At 36.1% G+C, this 15,176-nt stretch overlaps 1 protein-coding gene and 1 long non-coding RNA gene across 26 annotated transcripts in view; one reads left to right on the top strand and one right to left on the bottom strand.

The window, feature by feature from the left end:
• The window catches only part of LOC113269400 (uncharacterized), an 85,632-nt gene extending 80,632 nt beyond the window's left edge, over positions 1-5,000 (bottom strand). For both annotated transcript variants that reach the window (XR_008960928.1, XR_008960927.1), the window contains exon 1: positions 47-5,000. This is a non-coding gene — a long non-coding RNA (uncharacterized LOC113269400). The remainder of the gene's footprint in view (positions 1-46) is intronic.
• PICALM (phosphatidylinositol binding clathrin assembly protein) overlaps positions 1-15,176 on the top strand; it is a 98,387-nt gene that overhangs the window by 271 nt on the left and 82,940 nt on the right. The gene's annotated exons all lie outside the window — the stretch shown is intronic.

Below are 15,176 nucleotides of genomic sequence, written 5' to 3' on the forward strand. Positions count from 1 at the left end.
CCCCTGTCCCCGCGACCCGCGTTCTTCTCCCCTTCTCTTTTCTTACCCCTTCAGCTGCCTCTTCCTTCCCTGCGTCTAGTCTGGCACGGCGGGTCCTGTGCTGCTCCGAGGTGTGTTCTTTTTCCTTCCATCACACCTGCCTTCACGGCTTCCGTTCCCTGTCTAAAAAATCCCTGATAAGCCACTCCCCCCTCCCCCCGGGTACCTAGGGGACCCTCGCTTTCTTGCCCGGTGCTTCACGAAACCCCATCACACCCGACCAACTTGCCTCTCCACCTGGCTTCTCACCTCCCTGTTGCCTCGGTCTACTGCAGCTTTCCGCTCTTTCATCCCACCCGTCCCGTGGTGCCTAGTCGCCCTCTCCTGAGCGTCTCTCCGCTTGCTCCCGGTCTCACCGCTCCATTGTTTCCCCATTAGCCTTCGGGTTCCGTAAACGCCCGGTTCCGTGGACCTAGATCCCTATTTCTCCGCAGTCCTGAAGGCTGCCTCCCTTGAAGTGATTCCCACTTCCTTTGCTCCACTAGCCTCTTCTGTCTTCCTTTCTTGGGTTTCTCTTCCAGCTTTCCTCTCCCATTTGGGTTACATTTCTTGGCCTCTGTAGCTTCTGTTAGGTTCCTTCGTCTCATTTTATGTCAGATACATCATAGTCAATATCCGACTCTAATCCCAGATTACTTTCTTTGTGGGAGTGAAAGTAAAGGTATTCCGTTTGGTTTAGGGAACGCTTGGAAGTTAGGATTTTTAATTGCTTTTGGTGGAATCTAATCATTCTATTTTCATGCTTTTTAGATAAGTTGTGACTGTCACCCCCCCCCCATGTTTCTTTTTTTAATGGGGATCTGGAAAAGGATTGGCTGATAGTGGTATCATTTCCTGGAACTGTTAACCCTGGCCGTTTGAATTTAGAAGGTTGAGTATGAAGTGTAGATTATTGGAATGAAAAATGGATTAATATCAAACCTACAAATAACATACATCTCTTTAAAAATGCTAAAAAGGTGATTGATGGTGCTTGAATTTGGACTCTTTTTAATATATGCTGGTTATCTCGGGGGACCACCTTTTCTTATCCGGCATACTTACTACTCTGTTCACTGACTTACACACAATTACCATAGCTAACTCCTCCCAACTTTTTCCAAACCTGGAAGCCACTTGTAATATCCTCATTTTTCTTTCCTTTACCTGGAGGTACAAAGCTCAGTGTATTACACAAGCTTTGACTCAGTGGAGTGACCTAAAACTTTTCAGGAAATAAAACAGGGAAATAGACACAATAATAAGTTCCTTTTTAAAATGGTAGCTGGACACGTTAGCCTGACTGACCTTTATTCTCATGAAAGTTACTTTGCTTTACTGTTTGAAGCAAGAGTGAGCCTGTCCTGAAAGGAAATTCACTGACAGGAGTCCTGTTTTGATTTCTCATTTGGACTTCAGCTGTAAGGTCTGCACTTAAAAAATACACACACACACACACACACACACACACACACAATGTGAATTCTTCCAAAATCCTTTGCTCATGAAGTGCTGTTAGAACAAGTTATTGCTCCAGACAAACCCATTATTCATTGTGACTTGTTCCTTCGCTGTGGAAAAGTTAAAAAAAGTCATTACTGCTTGGTTCTCCTTTAATGCGCTCGTCATGTGGCTGCTTTTAACTATCCGTCCTTGACTGTTTAGAAAATGCAGAATATATTTAAATGTTGACACTTACATACCTGGAAAATTCTTTGAAATGAATTGTGAAGCCATACGTGATTTTTTGATTATCTCATATTTGGAGTAGACAGTTTTACTGTTTACTTCCCTTCAAATGACCACTTGGCTTGCTGTAGCCAATTTTATGGTTTGACCTAAAACACTGTTAATTCTTGTTTTTTTTTCTTTTCGTTGATGGGGGTAGGTGAAAAAACTGCTTGTTACTCTAAGAACTGTTTTCCTCTTACTTCAAAATGATAAATTATAACAAAAATATGTATAGTTTTTAAAAGTCTTTATAAAGTTTTTTTGCATTATTTTAAATGTAGCAGTTCTTTTAACACATTGCCAAGGGTAGAAAATTGGCTAGATAGGGTTAGGAGGGTGATGTTTGCTTGTGCTAGCTTTTTTGATTAGTGCTAGCGTTTTTTCTCTTGTAAAAGCAGCTACGGCAGATGCCAACTGGGATTAGATTTGGAGGGTAAACTCACATTTGTAGTTCTTCTCTATCACTGCTGTGTTTATAAGCTCCCACTTTAGAACTTGAATGTTCCTGGTAATGTGTGATTTTTTTTTTCTTTAAATCCATATAAGTTGCTACTACTCTAGTTCCTTTCCGTGAGGTTTTAAAATACTTTTCCCCCCAATATTGTTTTAAATGCCCTTGTAACAAGTTTTCAGTAATGACGTAAATTTGTATTAAGTAAAGTCTGGCCAATCAGTGGTTTTTCTAAACACCTTCCTCTCCCACATACTTTAACATTCTTCCAGAAAATTAAAAAGGCTTTCTTTCAAAGACAGTTCTGTGTCTTGACACCATGAACTTTAGGCTTTAATGTAGAGATAATTTTTTCTCTTTTAGGAATTTTTCTTTCTAGTGAGGTCTTTTAGTTCTGTTGCACCATTTAATATCTTGAATGACTGTTGCTAGTTAGTTGAACTTAGTGAAAGCAATTTCAGTTTTTAAATGTTAGTATACAGCAAATATGCTTAGGACTTTTTTTTCCCCTGGACCTTTAGACTGTGGAGGTGGTTTCTGTGTACTTCGCCAAGGTGTTTCCATATTAGGAAGTGATTATTATAATCTACGAATTATGGCTTAATTTATACTACAGTATATACTTGTTTAAGAAAGATCTTTTGCTTTGCTTATAGGTGTCTGTAGATAATAGTGTTAACTTAGGGTCCCTAGTGTGAAGAGTTGTCCAATTTGAAACATGTAAGTAAAATAAACATGATTAGCATTTAGTTTCAGGCCTCTAATGGTCATAATCAAGGTAGAAGAATAGCAGTCCTTAAATTGGAAGGGCTTCAATTTGCGAGGCACTTACTAACCATTCTCTAATCCTTTCTCATGGCTATGGGAGAGGCAAGCCATATGCTTAGGAAGTAGTATCTCCATTTAAGAGGATATAGAATGCTTCAAACATCTATAATTATTAAAGTATAAACAAAACACAATTTTTATTTTTTATGTATTTTTTAAGAGGGTTGGGAGGGGCAGAGGGAGAGGAAGAGAGAGAATGTTAAGCTCCACGGCCAGCACAGAGCCCAACACAGGGCTTGATCCTGCGACTCTGATACCATGACCTGAGCAGAAATCAAGAGTCTGGATGCCTAACTAACTGAGCCACCCAGGTGCCCCAAAACACAATTTTTTAAATTTATAAATTCTTAATTTAAAAAGCATTCTTATCTGACTTCAAAACCTTTCGTCTCATTTTGTTTTTTGATATGAATACTTAAATTTCTTTTTTCTATATTTGTTTAATTTACTGTCCTTGGGCATTTAATTGTAACATGTCACACTGAAATACAGTATTTATGTTAATGGTAATAATGACTTCACCTTTTTATCCGTATTTTTTCCCCGCTTAATTTCCAGGGATACTTAATTCCATCCATTGTCTGCCTTAGATCTTGACAACAAATCAAGATCTTGTTCTTACTGAGCACTCATTATAAGTGTATCTCTGTAGTAGATGTAGTGTGGGCTTTGTGTGTTGTGTACTAGATCTATACCCTGCCTAAATTTGTGGAAACAATTTTTTTAAAAGTAAGGATTTGTGAATGTAGTGAGTATGTAGAAGGTGGAATTTGTATTTGCATTAGTGGTTTGTATAACCATTGAAAATGTATGTAAAATATCAAAGTATCTGAAATAATTACCTTTTTAATCAAATGTATTTATTTGTGATTTCATTGGGTGCTTAGTTTGCATATTGTTGAGAAGGTATCTGGTAACTGGAATCTCTTTGCAAGAAAATGCATGTGAGGAAGATACTAAGTGGGAAATCTGCCCCAAGGTTTGTCTTGTTTAGAAATAAAGTAACTGAGGCTTTCCAAATGGATCTTGTTTTAAAGAGGCAGTTGTTTTGTGGTTAATGTATGGACTTACTATTCTTTCTCTTAAGAATTAACCATATGATTTATATTTTCCCTTTTCATTATTTAACCTATTCTGTCCCTTACTATTTAGTCTTAATAGTTCTGAAATACAGAAAATGGTAATGGAGTCAAATATGTCAAATGCCTGAGGTATGTAGTAGAACTACACAAATGTAATTTTTTTCCTCCTTGATATATACAGTTGTTTTCTGACTTGTATGTATTTTAAAAGAGATATTCAGAAGAGAACTTAATATATAACCATTTTGGTAGCTGCCTTATTCGTAATTAGCAAATTCTAAAATACCTTTGAAAAGTACATAGGCTTCACTAGTGGACTTGTTATTTTTAAAAATACTTAATATTAGACTCTAGGCATCTTTTTTTTATCCTTATAGCAAGGCTTTTTATGTTTACTGTATATTTTATATTTCTGAATAATTTTTAAAGGTGTTTTTGAATTTAATTCAAAGTGGCAGATGAGGTCACTTCATAAGTGACTAGGCTTTTTTTCCCCTCATTTGATTTGTGAAACACTTGTATGAAATACTTAATTAGATGTTTTAAAAGTACATTAATAGTTAAAAAGTAATCTATTTTAATTAAATACCAGAATTCATTATTTTAAACAAAATTGTTTATTTTGACCCTGATCATTTAGAATATTTGATGTGAAAGTTTACCATGATGCATAGAAAAGTGCATCTCTTCTATTTCCAGAATGCTTAGTTTCCTGATTTCCCCTTTAAAATCAAAGATGTAAGAAAAATAAAGGCTTCTTGGCAAGAGGTTAGAGCCCTACCAAGAAGAAATAGGGTTAGATTTTCAAAGTACATCCTTAGTATTTGCTCTTCCTGTTCTTTTGATGGCTGAAGTGGCATTTCCGTTACTTTGTGTTCTGTCTCAGTGTGTTCCCCGTTAAACTGCTTTATATATTTCTCTAGAGAATTAAATTTTTGGATTTGACCTTTTAGAGTTTTATATGTTTATTGTGTATATGGTTCTTTTAATGGAGAAACATTTCCAGTAGTCAGATTTTACTAATGATATTCCTTTAGATGGTAATTCTGATGAACCTAAACATTTGTATTAATATGTTCAAAGTTGTAATTTGCCAGGTTATTGGAATACAGTATTAAGGATTTTTCAAGTTATACTAGGATGTAGTGGCAGTACAGCAATGCATGTTCTTCGTATTGATGCATTGGTTGATTCTATATTTATTTAACTAATATTTATTTGTGTTTATTTTGTGCTGGGCACTCGTTGTACTAAACACTTCACATTTATTTATTTATTTATTTATTTATTTTTAAGATTTTATTTATTTATTTGACAGACAGCCAGCGAGAGAGGGAACACAGGCGGGGGGGGGGGGTGGGTGGGAGAGGATGAAGCAGGCTCCCAGCAAGGAGCCCGATGCGGGGCTCGATCCTAGGACTCTGGGATCATGCCCTGAGCCGAAGGCAGACGCCCAACGACTGAGCCACCCACGCACCCCTAAATACTTTACATTTATTAACTTTATTCCTTTCAACAACTTTGTGACCAAGGTTTTATTATTATCTCTATTTTACTGTAGAAGAAGCTAAGGCTCTGAGAAGTTCAGTAATTTGCTCAAAGTCAAGAAAGAGGAGAACTGGGATTTGAACCCAGGTAATCAGTCTAGCATCAGGTTTGTGTTTTCATCTCAGAGTGACGTTTTACATAATGCTCTTCTGTTCCAGGGAATGAATAAACCATACTCATTTATTCATGGCAGTGGTTCTTAAAGTGTGGTCCTTGCACTTCTGGGAGTTCCCTAAGACCCTTTCAGCTTATTTGTTAGGTCAAAACTATATCCATATACTAAGATATTATTTGCCTTTTTCATCTTTGTTCTTTCATGAGTGTACAGTAGAGTTTTCCAGGGGCTATGTGATGTACGATATTGCAACAAGATTGAATGTAGTTAGCAGATGTGATAATCTAACAGTTTTCTATTAAGGCAGATAGTAAAAAGTTTTGCAAAAAGGCAAAACAGTACCACTGTTCTAAATTTTAGTTTTGGAAAATATAGTTATTTTCATGAAAACTGTTAACATGGAATGAGAATTATTATTTTAAAAATAATTAATACATGATTTTTAAATTCTCAGTTTTAATTCCTAACACAGTAAATACTGATTGAGAAAACCCACATAAACAGAATCTTATTAGGGTCCTCAATTTTTAAGATTGGAAAGGCTCTGAGACTAGAAAATGTAACCCTAAGGAAGAGTGTATATTAGAGAGGAGAAAAGGATACTCAGAGAGGAAGTAGATTTAAGAGGTCCTTTAAACTCTGAGTAGTTTGGTAGGTAACAGTGACCCAGCCTTTGAAGGACTTTGAGCAGAAGATGTGGCATAATCCTTTATGTCACACTGTTAGGTAGATTGGAAGGAAGGTGCAGTGTGACTTGGAAAGGCAATTGCTGGGGGCAGAAAGAGTCTAACAGTAATACCTAATTCTTTCCCTAAAAGGACTTCATAAAGTTCATCATTAATTGGGACTCCTGATCCATTTTTCCTCACTTTTTTACATCTAAGCTATTCCTTTTCAGCCAAGCACTTTAGTTACCAATTGTGCCAAAATAAGTTCTTGACCCCCAGACTATTCGCAGTTGCACATACCATTCTTTGGACACAAAATAGCTTCTTCTCTGTCAAAACAGATACCTCCCTCCTTTTAAATGTTTTTAAAAACTAACTTGCTTTCCTTAACACTTACAGTTAAAGTAGCCTCTTATGCTAAAAACATTACTGGATAACGTCCCCTGGTCCTGTCATTCCAACCTTATTATCACCATTTAAAGTTTATAATTTTGTTAAACATAGTATCATGCTTTTATATATGTTTTGGGTTCACGTGTATTTTCTCTGTAGAATAGGAACTGTACTTTTCTGTACTGTTCTATATTTCTTCTTGAAGTACCTAATCAGTGACCCTATGGGTGCTCAGTAAATATTGGATGATTACATATAATCTCCCTTCTCAGCTCAGACTATTCCATGAACAACTTTGGGACATAGTATAGAGATCTATTCCAGTAAACATTCAATAATATTTTTATTGTGATTTTCTTAGTTGCAGTGAATGGTAATTACGTGGTTTCAAAATTAAATGTAATAGTCAATTGGCAGCATTGATAAAAAATGTAAAAAATTGCTATGTGTTTCATGGAACCCAGGAGGCATTAAGAGGGTTAGTTTTGTTGAAGTAGTAGGTGATGTTTTCAAAATATTGTCCCAGGGGGGAAAAATGGGGGTTGCAGTTGCTCCGTTTGAAAACTGTATTGAGGCATGTTTTTGGGGATATGTTCTTGAAAGTGGAAATTAATTTTAAGAATTAAACAGGGGACCAGAAATAGATTTGAAATGTTTTTCAGAGTTGCTTCCTCATACAACTCTAGGAGGTGGTGATCACATTGTAGTCTATGTGCAGGGGGCCTCCAGAGTACTAACTGTATGGCAGACTCATTCTAGATGTAAGGAAGGATAAAGTACACAATGTCAAAATGCAAAAGGAAAGAAATGATGGTTTTAGAATGAATCTTTATATGAGGCAAGCATTGGAGAGGAGTAGTGATTGTTGTGATAGTAGGACTACTGAATCTCGGCCATAAGTTGATTCTAGGGGCAAGTGGGGATTGCTGAAAGTTTTCTCTGAACTGAATTCTAGCAGTAATTTCCAAAATGGTGCTGATACTCATAAACTTACTACTTGAAAGCATCAGAGGGACCCTAATTTTACTCAAGGGACACTTCTTCCGAGTGGTGGTTGAAGCAACTAGCATTGCTTTCCAGATTTCTTCTCTCACTAAAGATTGTAGGCATGTAAGTACAAGTGACTTCATATTTACACTTACTGTACATGTTTCTACTAGTTATAGATCTCTTCATGTGACTATAAGCTCTGAACAAGGGTTGTGGTATGTGTATGTGATGTTAAAAATTTTATGTGTTGCAATAGAGTCAGTTATCTTGTGGATGCTTAAGAAATGCAAATGCACTGTATTTTAAATACAGCTAATGTGTGAAAATCTTATTGTAATTCAAGTATATACCAAAAACCAAGTAGCAGGATGGTATTCACATCATTCACGCAGGGTTGGCAGACCCCCTTTAAGGGAAAGGAAAAAAAAGATTATGTATGTATGTATGTATGTATGTGAGCAGGCACACGTGGGCATGCACATGGATGGGGAGAGGAGCAGAAGGGGAGAGAGAAAGAGGGAAAAGAATCTCAAACAGACTCCAGGCATCCCACAACCCTGAGATTATGACCTGAGCCGAAACAAAAAGATTTCCTTGTTGGTACTAAGTTATATAGTTTATTGATAAATGGAAATATTTGAGTCAAACATTCTTTCAGTTGGATGGACCTCTTAATCTAATCCAATACACATTTTTTTTAAGGTTCTCAGGAGAGATAATACTTAGTTGTGTGAGTATCAATGAGCAGTTACTTGTGTCTTCACAAAATAGTGTATGTTTCCATAGTATCTTGTACTTCCCTGTAAACACTATGTTGTTGTAATTTATAGCTTGTGTAGTTACAGTTTTTTTCATAAAGAGCCCTTGAGTGTCGTCTTTACTGTTCTACAAAAAGCACATAGCAAGTATGGAGTAAAAATACACTGAATGAATACAAGGGGAATGAAGTTTTCATGGGGGGGATTTCTAATGTGTTTTCAAACAGTGTTTTAGGGTTTTTTAAATAAAGGAAGAGGATGATTGCTGTACAATAGTCTTTGCTATGAGTAGTGCTTGTTTAAACTTAGGTTCCATGACCAAGTAAATTCTTTATTGGTTGAAGATGTGAAGAATTATAGAAGTTGGGAAATAAACTTCCAGAGTTAGATATGTAAAACTAGAGCGGTTTAACACAGTAAAATATTACTCATTGCAGGACCTACCTATAATTGGTATGTTTAACTTCAAATAGATGAGTTCAAATTAGTCAAATCTTGGGTTTTCTTCTTTCCTTTTCTTTCTTTCCATTATTATTATGATTATTATTTGCTTATGTGTGATGTTAAAAGTAAATTCCAAGGCAGCCCTTGATTTTAAACTTTGTGTTACCTGTGATAGTCCACATCTGACAGCAGAATGCCATAAGGCCTTGTTTTTGCTAAGCGTTGTGTGCTTTGTTATAAAACATTGACAAAAACATTGCAAATAAAGATACCCAGAAATGAAGTATATGACTTTAATAGGCTATATTGAATGAGCCAAGCAATGACCTTAATCAGTTTCTTCCTACCACCCCCTTCAACCTTGCCCTTTCTTTCCTGGTTTTAGGACTCTGTGGTGAACTGTCTGTGAAAATCCAAATTAATTTTCTTTTGAAAGTGAAATGTAGATAAATCTTAATTCATTTGTGAACCTAATGACTTAAGAGTTAATTATTTTGTGTGACTTTTTTTCTTGGAGAAGATCTGAGTAGAAAAAGGAGAATTGTAAGAGCAAATATATATTTTTTAAATTTTGTGTTATTAAAATTCTCTAGGAAATTATGAACATCTTTTGCTTGCTCTATGAGTAAGAATATGGGGCAAAAGATCGAGTTCTGTTTAACATTGAGCAGTACCAGCAATAACACTAGTCAGAAGCAGTTAGCATGGGGTGCTGAGAGAAGGTGATCAAAATCTAGAAAATAGTGTAAAGATGAATGACACTTGATCCTTACCTTAAAAGGAACATGAGATCTAATAGTGAAAATGTGCAAACAAATAATTGTAATACATCAAGATAAATGTATAATAATACTTCTTACGTAACATTTCAAATTAGGGGCTGGACTAAGTAATTTTGAAGGTTAGTCACAGCTTCATAGAGGAGCTAACAGGGATTTTGAGGATGAATAGTTATTTGCCAGATGGACAGAGAAGTTTCTTCTCAGTAGGTTAGCACATGCAGTGACATAGAGGCAAGAAAGAGCATTATGATGTGTTTGGGAAAATTTTCAGTAGTTTTGTGTGGTGGAATGCAAAGTGTTAATAAAAGAGGGAAATGAGGCTGGAGAGGGAGCCATTAAAGGTCTTATAGGGGTAGGAGTTTTCTTGATAATCTGTTCTCTTCAGCCCTCCTCCCCAAATCCTCATTTTAGAGTATGCTTTCCTCCTGCTTATTAAGCTGCTTTCCTAGGTTTAGGTGCCAGTGATGTGGGGCTGGAGAAGTGTTCTTTCCTTTTCCTAGGTAATTTGTGGTAGGGTTATTGAAAGGGATAAGAAGAAAGAAATGCACTGTCCTGTTGACCATTTGTGCAAGGGTTTAGATGAGCTTGGCATGTGAAATTGGACTTTCGAGTATTTTTATACATGGTGGTTTGGGTTGCTAAATGAGATCAGCTACACTGATCTCGTGGCTTTTGTGTTATCTGGAAATTGAGTTTTTTTGAGTTTCAAATTTATGAATAAACTTAAACAGAAAATGTGATGGTCATTATGAATACAAAAGGTTTGATAAACCAGTTAAAGTCAGTAAGATTCTTGGGGGCATGTTTGATTTATGTGGTTTAACTACTGACATCTGTTTACCTGCAAATGATACATTAATTATTAGTCATTCATAGGTTTTGTTTTGTTTTTAAAGATTTATTTATTTGAGAGAGAGAGAGAGCGTGCACAGGAAGAGGGAGAGAGAGAAGCAGACTCCCCGCTGAGCAGGGAGCCCAGTGTGGGGTACCATCCCAGGACTCTGGGATAGTGACCTGTGTCAAAGGCAGACACTTAAACAACTGAGCCTCCCAGGTGGCCCAGTCATTCATTGATTTTTAAAGCTGGATCTCTACCAAGTAAGAGTTTATTAGTCTTGTGGAAATTAATGTACTCATTAGCAGTTGCATATTCTCTACTGTGTATCTGAGTTACTGTGTTGAGATTATTGAGAAATCCAAAAATGACATTTTGATCATGTTGTCAGTCTAGTAGAGAAGATGATGTATACAGATAGTTGTATTATCAGGCAATATGAGGTAAAGTTCATATCAAATGACATTGAAAATCACTGGAGAGAAAGATAGTGCTTTTGATGAGGGGAAGAACTGGACCTTAAATGATACATAGTCAGGAGCAGTGGGCATTTGAAGTGGAGGAAACAGCATGAGCAAACATTTCTAGGTAGGAGGGCTGAAATATGGGAACAAAGGAGTCTATTTAATCATAGAGGGTAAATTGAGTCCTTTGGGGCTTCAGGAGGAATATGTTTAGGAGTAAGGAGAGGTACAGTGGGAGCAATTGAAGCTAGATTGTGGATGGGGTATGGATTTTAATCATAAACTTTAGATACATCTCATCTCCACGTAGCTTTTGACTACTGTGGGTAAAGTTGGACCATAGAGCTGATTTTCAAAATTACACTAGATCTTTATTTTCTGTCTCTAATGTTAAAATATGGAAGACAAGGAGTTTTGCTGATCTTGAGGTTGAAAATGAGATTTTACTGTTTCATGCTTTTTATATTAGCTTGATTACTATAGACTGCATGAGTAGTGGCAGTATCTGAGGTTCTTGGGATTTCCGAGTCCATAGATTGTGCAGGAATTATTGGAAAAGTCTTCTAAACAGAAATGATATATACCTAATTTTGATCTGGACATAGAGATTTTATGAAAGTTTAAGGAGACGTTTCAGGCTTTGGTGTTATATGGAATTTGATCAAATCAGTTTAATTAGGACATAACCTCCATTATAGGGATAATAGTTAATAAGATTGAAAGAATGAATCCTTTCTGTCTTGAACCATAACATAATCCTTATAAAACCTATTGAATATATAGCTTATTAGCTGTGTTGTACAAATACATAAATTGAGATGCTGCTAGTAAAAGGAAACTAAATTTTACCGTTCATATGCAGTGAAGAACCTTAAGTGGAAGCCAGGCAGTTTGAAGAACTTCTTAGCTCACAGAGGACTTTTAGGGAACGGGATATTGTTGAGAGAACGTCTTTCTTTCAGAAGTATAATTTCCTAAATATGTAAAATTACATTTGGAAACAGCAACTTCCTGTACTTCTTAGAATAAATTATTAATATGCTTCAAAGGGAATAATCCCTGAACTGATATATGGGAGGCTGCCCCAGCTCCATTTGACCTTTAGAAAATCCCTTACTTACTTAAATTGCTTATTTTCTAAATTGCCTCCCTGCTCTGCTGTTCTGTGATGTTATATGTTTGTGTCCTTCTAACTTTTGGGTTCTTGGCTTATTGCTTTGGAAACTAAGATTATGTACAGTTTCTATATGAGCTTTTGCTTCATTTTCCATTGGAGTGTCCCACCTACCACTGTATCATCATTACTTGAAAAACAATTTAAACTTCCATATCTTAACTGTCATTAGGAGGGAGGGACTGCATTGTTTTATGTGACTTTGTTTTAGGAGGAAATTGCCAACGAAAATGTGCCAGGATTATAAATTGATACCTAGAAAAGGGTGAAGATGGTAATCATTTAACTGTTGCCATAGACTGAATGATCTACACTGACTAATGTCTTGATGGCTCTTGGTTATAATGGGAGATCAGTTGTGGGTATATATAGTGGAGCATCATTAATCTATCACTGTGTGCTCATATGTATAGTAACATCATCTTAAAATTATTTGGTTAAGTGATGAATTTGTGGATTATTTCTCAAACCTTATTTTTATCCCTTAACTTCATAGAACCATAGAAATCTAAGCATTGTTGTTTCAAAGATTACTTATTTGCTTGTTGGAAGGACTTTGTTTCTGAAGTGTATGTATACTGTGTGTGTGTGTGTGTGTGTGTGTGTGTGTGTGTGTATATATAATAGATGGGGTTAGGATAGATCTACTTATTAATAGTAAAACTCTAGAATAGGCCAAGGTTGCATCAGTTTTTCTGATTAGCTACTTATGTTTGGTCTCAACCTTTTTACTCAGCAGTACTTATATAGGTAGCTACTTAGGAGTTGATTTTCAAATACTTGTCAAATACAGTGTGAGCTATCTTTCTCTTTGGCCATCTTTTTACCTTTTTTTGTCTTGAAATTAAATAAACTTACTGGTGTAGTTTAGAATAATCTTTAGTTGTATAAAATTCATAATTATATGTAGGGAACTTGTTTTAATAGTTGCTTGTACCTTTCTAACTGCTAAGTTTGTCTGCAGATAGCATCTTCTGAAAGAGAGGGGCGGGATTTTGGAAAGGTGTAGCATTTATCTTAGGTGAGTAGCAGACAAAACTGATTTCAATAATTTTGGCTCTTAGCTTTATTTCAGGTGATCTGTCACGGGGGAATTGGTCTAGTTTTGATTTGATAAGGCCAGTGTGAGTATTCGTTGGTAAATACAAAATTGAGTCTATTGCTCTGCAATTAAGTTGTTTTTTAAAATTGCATACCACGAGGGTTTTAGGATAGTTGCATTTGATCTTTTGGTATGAAACAGGAGAAAAGATCTGGTTTGTTCTTTATATGATCACTTTTTCAGATCTGGAAGATGTAACAACATTATCCTTGTGCTCATTTATACTTTTAGACTGTTTAATGACTGAGAAATTAAGGTTTAGCTGACAGTATTTCCTCCTTTATTTTTCTTTTCTCAGCATTAGCTTTTGTAACTTTTTTTGACAAAGAATTTTGTATTGGGGCGCCTGGGTGGCATAGCGGTTAAGCGTCTGCCTTCGGCTCAGGGCGTGATCCCGGAGTTGTGGGATCGAGCCCCACATCAGGCTCTTCTGCTATGAGCCTGCTTCTTCCTCTCCCGCTCCCCCTGCTTGTGTTCCCTCTCTCGCTGGCTGTCTCTATCTCTGTCAAATAAATAAATAAAATCTTAAAAAAAAAAAAAAGAATTTTGTATTAGTTGTCAGGTTAGGAATTTGTGTTAAGTATTAATTCAGCATAAAATTTTAGACTTGATACAGTACAAACATTCATTTATTTTTGTTCTTCATATTCTTGCAAAATATATTTTGAATTGGTGACTTAGAGTGGACCAGTGCATTATTTTCAGATTTTTTCGCACATCCTGGAAACATCCCCCAACACACCCGAGTGGCAATAAAGAGCAATCACAGGTACTGAATTAAGAATTAGTTAGAGTTGCAACTGACAGCTAAGTTAGCTATTTATAGAGCCACTCAGGAGGCTGAGACATTCCCTAGCTGTTGAAGGTGCTGTGCAGGGTGAAACCATTTATCAGGAGATGGAAAACTTTTAAGCTGCTTCCTAACTTTGGGCTTGTAGACTTAACCTAGGAGTGCTTTTTTCTTTGAGTTTCTTTACTAGAGTTGTGTATTCTTAACTTGGTGACCAACCTGTAGCTTTTGAGGCTTTTTTTTTTTTTTTTTTTTAAAGAATTGGGAATGATTACATCTCTGGGTCAGATGCCTGAAAAACTGCTTTATGTGTTCCTCTCATGGTAAATCACGTAAGCCCTCCTCACCTGAAATCTGGTGAATTGACTGTTTTGTAACATTATTGGCTTTTTAAAGCTTGTTTGTAAGATAAAGCTTCTAATTTCTGAGGCACTTGGAGATGTCTAAAACTCTTGAAACCTGTTCCTTGTGAACTTGGTTTGAATGATGTGATGCCTTCCTTATACCTTGTCAACTTCAGTTGATTGTAGCCAGAATGAAGATGATGCCAATGAGCAGAAAATACTGTGCCAAACAAGAAGTGGTTACTGTCTGTACTGGGAATTAGATTTGTGAGAGATAAGAAGAGAAATGTATGGATTTTAGAATAGAGGAGGTGATGACAAGACTCAGACCACTGGGACTGAAGAGAGAGAATTGAGAGGAAGTATTTGTGTATCTTTACCCCTTTAGTTTAAAGATGACTGTTTTAAGGAATTTAGTTCCGGTATAGTCATTGTATTGTGTACGTTAGATAGGCAAGTATTTAAATCTTTACAAGGGAGATAACAGAGCTTTCCTTGCCTTGTCTGTCACAAGGCTATTGTAATAATCAGAAGACTAAAGATATGAAAGAACTTTGTAAAGTATAAAGAGATCTGCATGTATAAAGATTTTACCATATATACATGTAACCATGGTTACACTTCCCGGTTGAAGAAATTGAGTTTTATAAACTTTCTAA

The sequence above is a fragment of the Ursus arctos genome, unplaced genomic scaffold (genome assembly GCF_023065955.2).
Source record: "Ursus arctos isolate Adak ecotype North America unplaced genomic scaffold, UrsArc2.0 scaffold_22, whole genome shotgun sequence".
Taxonomy (NCBI): domain Eukaryota; kingdom Metazoa; phylum Chordata; class Mammalia; order Carnivora; family Ursidae; genus Ursus; species Ursus arctos.